The 13,797-nt window shown below is 39.8% G+C and overlaps 1 long non-coding RNA gene across 4 annotated transcripts in view; it reads right to left on the reverse strand.

Annotated features, from left to right (window-relative positions):
• Nucleotides 1-13,773, reverse strand: part of LOC109548541 (uncharacterized) — a 66,724-nt gene extending 52,951 nt beyond the window's left edge. Inside the window, exons 1-3 of one of the 4 annotated variants that reach the window (XR_002174640.3) lie at nucleotides 13,409-13,773; nucleotides 12,969-13,127; nucleotides 2,287-3,764 (exon numbers count right to left, since the gene is read on the reverse strand). This is a non-coding gene — a long non-coding RNA (uncharacterized lncRNA). Of the gene's footprint in view, nucleotides 1-2,286; nucleotides 3,765-3,861; nucleotides 8,884-9,234; nucleotides 10,582-12,968; nucleotides 13,128-13,408 lie in introns of those variants that run through there. The other 3 variants (XR_002174639.3, XR_012332172.1, XR_012332171.1) reach the window with 3 other exon arrangements.
• Nucleotides 13,774-13,797: the final 24 nt, after the last annotated feature.

The raw sequence follows: 13,797 nt of genomic DNA on the forward strand, positions 1-13,797 counted from the left end.
ATCACTCTGATACCAAAACCAGACAAAGATGTCACAAAAGAAGAAAACTACAGACCAGTATCACTGATGAACATAGAGGCAAAAATCCTCAACAAAATACTAGCAAACAGAATCCAACAGCACATTAAGAGGATCATGCACCATGATCAAGTGGCATTTATCCCAGGAATGCAAGGATTCTTCAATATACGCAAATCAATCAATGTTATACACCATATTAACAAATGGAAGGAAAAAAACCATATGATCGCCTCAATGGATTCAGAAAAAGTTTTTGACAAAATTCAACACCCATTTATGATAAAAACCCTCCAGAAAGTAGGCATAAAGGGAACTTACCTCAACATAATAAAGGCCATATATGACAAACCCACAGCCAACATCATTCTCAATGGTGAAAAACTGAAACCATTTCCACTAAGATCAGGAACAAGACAAGGTTGTCCACTCTCACCACTATTACTGAACATAGTTTTGGAAGTTTTAGCCACAGCAATCAGAGAACAAAAAGAAATAAAAGGAATCCAAATCGGAAAAGAAGAAGTAAAGCTGTCACTGTTTGAAGATAACATGATACTATACATAGAGAATCCTGAAGATGCTACCAGAAAACTACTAGAGCTAATCAATGAATTTGGTAAAGGAGCAGGATACAATATTAATGCACAGAAATCTCTTGCATTCCTATACACTAATGATGAAACATCTGAAAGAGAAATTAAGGAAACACTCCCATGCACCACTGCAACAAAAAGAATAAAATACCTAGGAATAAACCTACCTAACAAGACAAAAGACCTGTATGCAGAAAACTATAAGACACTGATGAAAGAAATTAAAGATGATACAAACAGATGGAGAGATATACCATGTTCTTGGAATGGAAGAATCAACCTTGTGAAAATGACTATACTACCCAAAGCAATCTATAGATTCAATGCAATCCCTATCAAACTACCAATGGCATTTTTCACAGAACTAGAACAAAAAATTTCAAAGTTTGTATGGAAACACAAAAGACCAGGAATAGACAAAGCAATCTTTAGAAGGAAAAATGGAGCTGGAGAAAGCAGGCTCCCTGACTTCAGACTATACTACAAAGCTATAGTAATCAAGACAGTATGGTACTGACACAAAAACAGAAATATAGATCAATGGAACAGGATAGAAAGCCCAGAGATAAACCCACGCACATATGGTCACCTAATTTATGACAAGGTAGGCAAGAACATACAATGGAGAAAAGATAGGCTCTTCCATAAGTGGTGCTGGAACAACTGGACAGCTACATGTAAAAGAATGAAATTAGAACACTCCCTAACACCATACACAAATATAAACTCAAAATGGATTAAAGACCTAAATGTAAGGCCAGACACTATAAAACTCTTAGAGGAAAACATAGGCAGAACACTCTATGACATAAATCACAGCAAGGTCCTTTTTGACCCACCTCCTAGAGTAATGGAAATAAACCCAAAAATAAACAAATGGGACCTAATGAAACTTAAAAGCTTTTTCACAGCAAAGGAAACCATAAACAAGACGAAAAGACAACCCTCAGAATGGGAGAAAATATTTGCAAATGAAGCAACTGACAAAGGATTAATCTCCAAAATTTACAAGCAGCTCATGCAGCTCAATATCAAAAAAAAAACCAAACAACCCAATCCAAAAATTTAGGTCCAGAAGACCTAAATAGACATTTCTCCAAAGAAGATATACAGATTGCCAACAAACACATGAAAGAATACTCAACATCACTAATCATTAGAGAAATGCAAATCAAAACTACAATGAGGTATCACCTCACACCAGTCAGAATGGCCATCAAAAAATCTACAGACGGGCTTCCCTGGTGGTGCAGTGGTTGAGAGTCCACCTGCTGATGCAGGGGACATGGGTTCGTGCCCCAGTCCGGGAAGTTCCCACATGCCGCAGAACAGCTGGGCCCGTGAGCTATGGCCACTGAGCCTGCGTGTCCGGAGCCTGTGCTCTGCAACGGGAGAGGCCACAATACTGAGAGGCCCACATACCACCAAAAAAAAAAAAATATATATATATATATATATACAAACAATAAATGCTGGAGAGAATGTGGAGAAAAGGGAACCCTCCTGCACTGTTGGTGGGAATGTAAATTGATACAGCCACTATGGAGAACAGTATAGAGGTTCCTTAAAAAACTAAAAATAGAATCTACCATATGACCCAGCAATTCCACTACATATATATATATATATATATATATATATATATATATATTCCACTACATATATACAATGGAGTACTACTTAGCCATAAAAAAGAATGAAATAATGCCATTTGCAGCAACATGGATGGACTTAGAGATTATCATATTAAGTGAAGTAAGTCAGAAAGAGAAAGACAAATACCATATGATATCACTTATGTGTGGAATCTAAAATATGACACAAATGAACTTATTTATGAAACAGAAACACAGACATAGAAAACAAACTTATGGTTACCAAAGGAGAAAGGGTGTGGGGAAGAGATAAAGTAGCAGTTTGAAATAGCAGATACAAACTACTATATGTAAAATAATCAACAAGGACCTACTGTATAGCACAGGGAACTATATTCAATATCCTGTAATAAACCATAATGGAAAAGAATACAAAAAATAATATGTATATATATGTATAACTGAATCACTTTGCTGTATACCGGAAGCTAACACAACATTGTGAATCAACTATACTTCAATTTTTATTTTTATTTATTTATTTAGGCCATGCCACGCAGCTTGCAGGATCTTAGTTCCCCAACCAGGGATGGAACCCTTGTCCCCTGAAGTGGAAGCACAGAGTCCTAACCACTGGACCGCCAGGGAATTCCCTATACTTCAATTTTTTTAAAAGAAAAAAAGTGGGGAGCGGAGAAAAGACCCTTTCCTTCCTGCCTTTGGATACTGTCATGTAAGGACATGACAGTCTGGAGCTGCAGCAGCCATCTTGCAACCATGATGGGAAAGACGAGACTGGCAGAGAAGTTGAACTAGAGCCTTGACATCATTGAGCAGCAGAATTTACCATTCTCTTTCATTAAAATGTCCAGCACTTTCGGAAGCAACCATCTACCCGCCACAGGCTTTGAATGGCTCATGTACTTTAACACTCTTCTACAGCAAAAATCTTGTGGTCCCTAAGGCTTTGCCTTTAATACTTTCTTACTTATTTCCAGTAAATCAGAGTTGATTTTCTATTAACTGTTCCACCCCTGCATACCTAGAGATAATCTACTCCTTAAAATCAACTGGATTTTCACTGCTTTCAGCCTCAACAGGTCAGATAATTAATCCCAGACTGACCCATTCCCCTGATGATCTGTTTTCTTGCAAAATTCCTGATACTGCTTTTGACTGACTTCATTGCAAGTCACAGGAATCAATTCTGGCTAATTTATAATGATAAGGAATTTATTATTGGGCAAGTCCTAGAACTATCAAGAGGACTAGAAAACACTTTCAGAGATTTATAGCTTGAAATTATGTCCAAACCCAGGCAGCAGAACTGATCTGATCACCATTTTTCTTGACCTCAGGTTCAAGATGCCGCAGACTGAACCATCAATTCCACCCCTGGACAGAGGACACCGCCACTGGCTTGACTGCCATTACTGCTACAGGAAATTAAGTCCACAGTAGAGAAGGAGTGAGGGACTTATTTCTTCTCCCTTCTGTGCTCCATCTCCTCCCACTTCTTGCTAGCTACTGCTTCAAGCCCCCTCAATTGTCCAGCCTGGAAAAGAGGAGAAATTTAGAGGAAAAGACTACATTTTATACAACCAATACTGTTGCAATCTGATATTGGTGTCCTTTGGGTGCAGCATCTTTTAGATACAGAATTCCTTCTTGAGTGGGGAATTTCTGTGGGTTTCACAAAGAATCCTCTGACCCAGTAGGGATCTCCTACCTGCAACTCCTTTATAGGGATGATTCTTTCTACAACTGGACAACTAAGATGCTACCTTCAACCCTTTGCTTCCACAAGGGTCACCTTACCTCTCCAGATGGATTTCTGTGATGAAGCTCCTTTTAAAATAATCTACAATTGTATCCCTTTGCAGTTTCCACCTTTGGTCCATGGGAAACACACTTGTGTCCTTGTCCCCACTAAACTCTGCTCTACTTCATTCTGCCACCAGCCTTAAATTTATTTCAGGTAACAGACCTTGCATCTTCCACGTTTCAGAGAAAATACTTCAAGCTTTTTGAGTGTTTTTCTTCTCTTGGCTTCAGATGAGGGGGAAGTGCTCCCAACATACTTACCAGGAAGTAGGAGGGGCATATACAGCACACTGACAACTCTCTCCAAAGAAATTCTCCCTCCAAACCATTTCTGCCCTTCCCCATGGATTCTTTGCCCTCCCTTATATAGCTGAGAGATAGGAGATGAGCTAATGCTGACAGAAGATGTCTCTTAGCATGTCCTACATAAGGTACTCTAGTACCTTGCTTTAGAACGTGAGGGTAATTTTGGCACCTATATTGCTTGGCCTTGGAGTTTTTAGCCAAAACTGAGACAAAATGAAAAGTTCCATTTTAACTTCCTGTTACATTTAATCATGAAACTATCCCTTGTACAGGCATACCTCAGAGATATTGCAGGTTTGGTTCCAGACCACTGCAATAAAGTGAATGTGGCAATAAAGTGAGTCACATGAGGTTTTTTTTTTTTGGTTTCCCAGTGCATATAAAAGTTATGTTTATACTACACTGTAGTCTATTAAGTGTACAATAGCATTATGTCTTAAAAAAAAAAGTACATACCTAACTTTATCACTAAAAAATGCTAACCATCAACTGACAACACAAGGTTGCCACAAACCTTCAATTTTTAAAAATTCAATATCTGTGAAATGCAATAAAGTGAAGCACAATAAAATGAGGTATGCCTGTACTTCTCCAGCCTGTCAGGTTTTCCAGAGTCTCCATAGTTCCAATCAGGAAAAGATATGTTCAGGTTACTTACAATAATGGATAACTTATAATACATTACCTACAAAAAAACATAAGGAAAATTTACCTCTTTGGGATCGTTGCACCACCCAAGGAGTCTCTGACCCCCTAATTCTGTGATATGTGTTCGTCTTGAAAAATAACAGGAAAAACTGCACAACACAATTCAGATTTGCAGCTGCAAACTAGGTGTCCATCTACTTTGTATGCTATGTGTATGTGTGCTTTCCAAAGAGAAAGGATTTGATGGGTAGATTTCGAGCCTCAGTATTTAATAGAATTAGTACCAACCACTTCTGGCTCCCCTGTGTTTAACCCATCTGTGGCAGTTCAGTTTCCTGTTCCAATTCAGAGGGGCCATAGCAAGGGCTATCTCTACCTCTCTAATGGAATATGTACCCAAGCAATGTCAACTGAAGCTGGTAAAACAAAAAACAAAAAAAGTTCCCCTCAAAATGTAGCAGACATTTATGGCTTCATGAACTCTTCCTTCAATTCATTCAATACTTATCTTTATTTCTTGTGAGCTCTATGAAATATGCTTCAACTTTCTGAAGTCTGTTTGACTATGTCTAGTGTACACTTACTTGCATGTTACAAAGTCTAAAATGACAGGTCATTTTCACCTAATAAGCCCTTCAGTTCAAAATGAGCTGAATTAAAAATAAATATAAATGTTTCAGACATTAGATGAAATTCCTAAAAATCTTACATGTTCTGGTATAATATTATAAGTCATAATTCTAGTTATTACTTTAAAATGCATATCTCAGAAATAAAAATAACTTTTAAAAATAAGCTGAATTATCCTAAGAGTTAGAATTAAGTACAAGTTAACAGTGTCATTCATTGTTTCCTCTCTTCTATTCAATGAAATGGAGAGCACAGTAGGTCAAGAATTTAACAAAGGGCCTGCTTCCAAATGCTGCCAGGAGGTTGAGATTCCCCAATACTTTTATATTTTGCTGCTATACCCACTTTGTGATCTGTACCTGGAAAGATCACCTGTATCTCCTACCTGCTCAGGCTATTTCTAATTTAGTCCACACTAGCAAATTCTCTAATGAGACTGAGGGCCTCTGATTTCACCTTGTATCAATTTTGTCTTCTCATAGGAAGTAGATGAGACTTAAACATCTACTTGTAATTCCTGTCTATTATTATTATTATTATTTTTTTTGCGGTACGCAGGCCTCTCACTGTTGTGGCCTCTCCCGTTGCAGAGCACAGGCTCCGGACGCGCAGGCTCAGCAGCCACGGCTCACGGGCCCAGCCGCTCCGCAGCATGTGGGATCTTCCCAGACCGGGGCACGAACCTGTGTCCCCTCCATCGGCAGGTGGACTCTCAACTACTGCACCGCCAGGGAAGCCCTATTATTTTTTAATACACTTTATTTTTTAGAACAGTTTTAGGTTCACAGCAAAACTGAGTAGAAATACAGTTCCCACGTACCTCCTCCTCCCTACCGCACACACACAACCTCTCCCACTATCAACGTTCCCCACAATACTGGTACATTTGCTACATTGATGAACTACTTTGACACACCATTATCACCCAAACTCCTATGTTAAGGTTCACTCTTGGTGTTGTTCATTCCACAGGTTTCGGCAAATGTATAATGATATATATCTACCATGTAGTATCATAACAGAATAGTTTCATTGCCTTAAAAATGTTCTCTGTTCCACCTATTCAGCCCTCCCTCCCCACTAACCCCTGGCAATCACTGATTTTTCTACTGTCTCCATAGGTTTCTTTTCCAGAATGTTAAATGTATAGTTGGAATCACACAGTATGTAGCCTTTTCGGATTGGCTTCTTTCACTTAGTAATATGAATCTAAGATTCCTCCACGTCTTTTCAGGGTTTAATAGCTCATTCCTTATTAGTGCTCAATAATATTACATGGTCTAGCTGAACCACAGTTTATCCATTCACCTACTGAAGGATATCTTAGTTGCTTCCAAGTTTTGGCAATTATGAGTAAAGCTGCTATAAAACTTGTGTGGACATGAGTTTTCAACTTTTGGGTAAATACCACGGAACAGGATTGCTAGATCACATGGTAAGAATATGTTTAGTTTTGTAGGAAATCACCAAACTGTCTTCCACAGTGGCTGTATCATTATGCATTCCCGCCAACAATGAATAAGAATACCTGTTGCATTTGGTGATGTCAGTGTTTTGGATTTTGGCCATTCTAACAGGTGTGTAGTAGTACCTTATTGTTTTAATTTGCAATTCCCAAATGACACATGATGTTGAATACCTTTTCATATGCTTAGCTGCCATATGCTTCTTTAATGAGCAATATGTTCAGATCTTTCACCCCATTTTTAATTGGGTTTTTTGTTTTCTTATTGTTATTTGTATATTTTGAAAATGGCCCTTGATCAGATATGCTTTGTTAATATTTTATCCAAATCTGTGGCTTCCCCTATTCTCTTGACAGTGTCTTTCACAGAATAGAAATGTTGTTTTATATTAATGAAGTCCAGCTTATCAATTATTCCTTTTATGGATCATGCCTTTGGTATTATATTTTAAGAGTCATCACCATACCAAAGGTCATCTAGATTTTCTCCTATGTTATCTTCTAGGAGTTTTATAGTTTTGCATTTTACATTCAGGTCTATGATCCATTATGACTTAATGTTTGTGAGGTCTGTGTCTAGATTCATTTTTCTGCATGTGAATGTCCGGTTGTTACAGTACCATTTTTGAAAAGACTGTATTTTCTCCATTGTATTTTCTTTGCTATGTTGTCAAAGATCATTGACTTTATTTATGTGGGTCTATGTCTGGGCTCTCTATTCTGTTTCACTGATGTGTCTATTCTTTTGCCAATACCACACTGTCTTGATTATTATAGCTTTATAGTAAGTCTTGAGGTTGGGGGGTGGCAGTCCTCCAACTTTCCTCTTTTCCTTCAATATTGAGTTGACTAATCTGGGTCTTTTGCCTCTCCGTACAAACTTTAGAGTCAGTTTGTCAATAACCACAAAAATATCTTGCTGGGATTTTGATTGGAATTGGGTTGAATCTACAGATCAAGATGGGGAGAAATGACATCTTGACAATATCAAGTCTTCCTAACCAGGGACTTCCCTGGCAGTCCAGTGGTTAAGACTCCGTGCTCCCAACGCAGGGGGCCTAGGTTCAATCCCTGGTTAGGGAACTAGATCCTGCACACCACAACAAAGATCCCGTGTGAAGCTACTAAAGACCCGGCACATCCAAATAAATAAATAAGTCTTCCTATCCATGATCTGGACTATCTCTCCATTTATTTTGTTCTTGTTTGGTTTCTTTCATCAGTTTTGCAGTTTTTCTTCAGAGATCTGGTACATATTTTGTTAAACTTATATCTAAGTATTTCATTTTTCCCATGCTAATGTAAATTGTATTGTTTTTAATTTCAAGTTCCACTTGTTCACTGCTGGTATATAGGAAAGCAACTGACTTTTGCATACCACCTTGTATCCTTCAACCTTGCTATAGTCGCTTATTAGTTCTACAAGTTTTTTGTGGATTCTTAGACAGTTATGTCATCTGTGAACAAAGACAGCTTTATTTCTTCCTTGCCAATCAGTATATCTTTTATTTTCTGTTCTTGTCTTATTGTGTTAGCTAGGACTTCCAGTATGATACTGAGAGGGAGTGGTGAGGGGGGATAGCCTTGCCTTGTGCCTGATTTTAGTAGGAAAGCTTCTAAATACTTTCCTATCATTAAGTACATTGTTAGCTGTAGATTTGTTGTAGATGTTCTTTATCAAGTTGAGAACTTTCCCCCCATTCCTAGTTTCCTTAGAGTTGTCATCATGAATGGGTGTCGGATTTTGTCAAATGTTTTTTCTGCATCTATTAATATGATTGTGTGATTTTTCTTCTTTAGCCTGTTAATGAAATGAATTACATTAGTTGATTCTCAAATGTTGAAACAGGCTGCATACCTGAGATAAATCCCTTGGTTGTGCCATATAACTCTTTTTATTAATTACTGGATTCAATGTGATAATATTTTGCTGAGAATTTTTACATTTTTACCCCTTTATCATTATGTAATGCCTCTCTTTATACCTCATAATATTTCTTGCTTTGAATCTGCTGTCTGAAATTAATACAGCTACTCTAGCTTTCTTTGGAGTAGTGTTAGCATGTTATATCTTTCTCCATCTTTTTACTTTTTTTTTTTTTTTTTTTTTTTTTTTGGGGTATGCTGGCCTCTCACTGTTGTGGCCTCTCCCATTGCGGAGCACAGGCTCCGGAAGCGCAGGCTCAGCGGCCATGGCTCACGGGCCCAGCCGCTCCGCGGCATGTGGGATCTTCCCAGACAGGGGCACGAACCCGTGTCCCCTGCATCGGCAGGCGGACTCTCAACCACTGCGCGACCAGGGAAGCCCCATCTTTTTACTTTTAACCTATATGTGTCTTTATATTTAAAGTTGGTTTTTTGTATATAAAATATATTTGGGACTTGTTTTTTGATTCAACTGACAGTCTCTATCTTTTAATTGGTGCATCTAGACTATCGACATTTAAAGTGATTACTGATATAGGTGGATTACTATCTATCATATTTGTTACTGTTTCCTATTCGTTGTCCTTCTTCTTTGTTACCGTTTTTGTCTTCTCCTTTTCTACCTTCTCTGGTGTTAATGCAGTATATTACATGATTCCATGTTTCCTTCTTTCTCAGCATATCAGCTATACTTCTTTATTTATTTACATCTTTATTGGAGTATAATTGCTTTACAATGGTGTGTTAGTTTCTGCTTTATAACAAAGTGAATCAGTTATACATATACATATGTTCCCATATACTTCTTTAAAAAAATTTAGGGGGCTTCCCTGGTGGCACAGTGGTTGAGAGTCCGCCTGCCGATGCAGGGGACACAGGTTCGTGCCCCGGTCCGGGAAGATCCCACATGCCGTGGAACGGCTAGGCCCGTGAGCCATGGCCGCTGAGCCTGACGTCCAGAGCCTGTGCTCCGCAACGGGAGAGCCCACAACAGTGAGAGGCCCACATACAGAAAAAAAAAAAATTTAGTGGTTGCCCTAGAGTTTGCAATACATATTTACAGCTAATCCAAGTTCACCTTCAAATAGCAATATATGGATTCTTTGGTAGTACTAATACTTTACAATAACAAAATAATCCTAATTCCGCCCTCTAATCCCTTGTATCATTGCTGTCATCCACTTCAATTATACATAACTATAATCATCAAATGTTCTTGCTGTTACTACTTTTTTTAATGAGAAGATGGAATTGGAGGTAGGTTATTTTCAACTATTTATTTATTCGGCTGCGTTGGGTCTTAGTTGCGGCATGCGGGATCTTTTGTTGCGGCATGCAGGATCTTGCATTGCGGCATGCAGGCTCTTCATTGCGGTGAACGGGCTTCTTTCTAGTTGTGGCGCATGGGCTCCAGAGTGTGGGGGCTCAGTAGCTGCAGCGCACAGGCTCTCCAGTTGTGACATGTGGGCTCAGTAGTTGAGGCTCACAGGCTCTCTAGTTGTGGCACACGGGCTTAGCTGCCCTGCAGCATGTGGGATCTTAGTTCCCTGTCCAGGGATCGAACCCGTGTCTCCTGCATTGGAAGGCAGATTCTTAACCACTGGACCACCAGGGAAGTCCCACTATTATTATTTTGAACAAACATTATCTGTTAAATCAATAAAGAAAAATAAAAGTTTTTATTCTACCTTCACTTATTCATTCCCTATTGCCCTTCCTTTCCCTATTTGGATCTGAGTTTCTGACCCGACTCACTTTCCTTCTCTCTGAAGAACTTCTTTTAACACTTCTTGTAAGACAGGTCTTCTGGCAACAAATTTCCTCAATGGTTCTCTGTCTAAGAAAGTCTTTATCTCTCCTTCACTTTTAAAGGATAAAGTCACAGGACACAGAATTCTAGATTGGAAGGTTTTTTCCCTCAACACTTATATACTTCACTTCACTATGTTTTTGCATAGGTGATTTCTGAGGAGAAATTGGTTGTAATTCTTATCTTTGCTCCTCTTTTGGTAAGGTGCTTTTTTCCCTCTGCCTTCTTTCAAGATTTTTTCATCTTTGATTTTCTGTCATTTGAATATGTTATGCCTAGGTGTAGTTTTTTCGTTTGTTTATTTTTGTTTTGTTTTTTGGCATCAGCCTCCTTGGTGTTCTTTGAGCTTCTTTAATCTGTGGTTCAGTGTCTGACATTAACTTGAGGAAATTCGCAATCATTATTGCTCTAAATATTGCTCCTGTTTCTTTCTCTTCCTTCTTCTGGCATTCTCATTATGTATATGTTATGCCTTTTGTAGTTACCCCATAGCTCCTAGATATTCTTTTCCATTTATTTCAGTTTTTTTTTTCTGTTTGCTTTTCAGTTTAGTAAGTTTCTACTGACATATCTTCAACCTCATAGATCTTTTCCTCAGTTATGTACAATCTATAAATAAACCCACTGGCACTTCCCTGGTGGCTCAGTGGTTAAGAATCCGCCTGCCAATGTACGGGACATGGGTTCGATCCCTCATCTGGGAAGATGCCACATGCTGTGGAGCAACTAAGCCCTTGCACCACAACTACTGAGCCTGCACTCTAGAGCCCATGAGCCACAACTACTGAGCCCGCGTGCCGCAAATGCTGAAGCCTGTGTGCCTAGAGCCCGTGCTCCGCAAGAGAAGCCACTGCAATGAGAAGCCCATGCACTGGAATGAAGAGTAGCCCCCGCTCGCCGCAACTAGGGAAAAGCCTGTGTGCAGCAACAAAGACCCAATGCAGCCAAAATAAATAAATAAATTATTATTATTATTTTTTTTAAACAAAGGGCTTCCCTCATGGTGCAGTGTTGAGAGTCCACCTGCCGATGCAGGGGACATGGGTTCATGCCCTGGTCTGGGAAGATCCCACATGACGCGGAGTGGCTGGGCCCGTGAGCCATGGCTGCTGAGCCTGCGCGTCCAGAGCCTGTGCTCTGCAACGGGAGAGGCCACAACAGTGAGAGGCCCGCGTACCGCAAAAAAAAAAAAAAAAAGCCCACCAAAGGCACTCTTCATTTCCATTTCAGTGATTTTAATTTCAAGCATTTCTTTTTGTTTCTTTCTTAGAATTTCCATCTTTCTGCTTACATTATCCATCTGTTCTTGCATATTGTCTATTTTTTCCATTAGCACCCTCAGCATATTAATCATAGTTATTTTAAATTCCTGATAATGTCAACATCACTGCAATATCAAAGTCTGGTTCTAATGCTTGCTCTGTCTCTTCAAACTGTGTTTTTTGCCTTTTAGTATGCCTTGTCATTTTTTGTTGAAAGGCACATATGATATACTTATTGGGTAAAAAGGTGGTAAATAGGCCTTTAGTCATGTAATGGTAAGGTGTAGGAGAAGGGGAAGGTTTCTGTAGTCTGATGATTAGATCTGGGTCCTTCAATGATACACACAAAGACAGAAAAAAGAGTACCTTTAAGGAAAAAGGATGACAGGATGAGTCTGGAACAAGTTGAGTCTGAGATAATTGTGAGATATCCTAATGGAGGCAGAGGTCTAGAAGGCAGTTGTGTGCCCAAGTCTGGAGTTTACTGGGAGCCATCCTGATTCATAATCTAGAAGTGGTCCTTATATAAACAGAAGTTAAAAGCCATGGTGTAGATGAGTGGGTAGAGTGAAAGGAAAGGCTTCGGACAAACTTTTTGGGAGCACTAACCCTTAAGGTATATACTGAGGGAAAGGAGCCATTAAAAAGACTGAGCAGCAAGGAAGAAGAGTGGTCTGTTCAGTAGAGCCATTTTAATAAAATTCAGCATCCATAACAGAGTTTAAGAGTAAACTGGCAAATACTTCATCCTCCCTCTCTCTACACTCTGGTCCACTCTTAAAACACATCAAATGCATCCATGTTTCAGAGATTTTTCCCTGCCCACTTCTCCTCCTCGCAAAGTTCTCTCCCCATGTCCTATCGACCACCATCAGAAATCCTACTCACCCTTCAGCAGCAGCTGGCATAGGAGCCTGGTGTAAAATGAAGGATGTTGCCCACCATCCAATTCTGCAAGGATTGAGTCACTGGCCACTGCAGTCGCTGACCTACAGTGCATCCTGAAAGGAATTCAGGGTGAAGATCAGGAAAGTGGCACTCCGTGCTCTGGGAAAACAGGAGAAACAGGCCCTTAATAGTGAGAAATATTTCAAGAGAAACTTTTTTATGAACCTGGATTCTCACACCTTCCCATGCACGAAAATCATTCACTTAAGATACCTGTTCCTCGGGACTAGCAATAACCTTCTAGGAGATAACACGCTGGATTACATGGACCTCCCTCCTCCAAATCACATATCTATTGGCCTCCCAAGACAACTCTTCTGAGCTATCTGAGAGGCTGTCTCCCACGCCACAGTCCCCAGCAGGACACTGAATAAACTCACTGGTCGTCCCTTGCGCGTTTTTTTTCAAGTTGACGCTGGGAAGTGTCCTGAAGGCGCTTCCGTTTGGGGCGTGCCCTTTATTCTTCTTCAAACAGCTCAGCTGACGGAGACTCCCTCGAACAGCTGCATCTTACTCGCCTTGCGCTCTCAAGACGTGCCCACAAAGTGTGTAGAAGGAGCACAAAGACGGTGCAGTCCTCTCATGGCTTCTCACATGCTTCCAGAGAATTTAATTCCTGGCTCCTCACCTTCCACCACTCTCCTTTGTAAGCTTTATCGACGCTGCCTGGGCTACAGTCACACGGGGAAACCCTTTCCTGACAGATATAGTGCAGGGTGCCTGTCACGTGGCTCACGAAGCTGCCGCCACCAACCAGCCTCCTTGACAC

This window comes from Tursiops truncatus, chromosome 5, assembly GCF_011762595.2.
Source record: "Tursiops truncatus isolate mTurTru1 chromosome 5, mTurTru1.mat.Y, whole genome shotgun sequence".
In the NCBI taxonomy this organism is placed as follows: Eukaryota; Metazoa; Chordata; class Mammalia; order Artiodactyla; family Delphinidae; genus Tursiops; species Tursiops truncatus.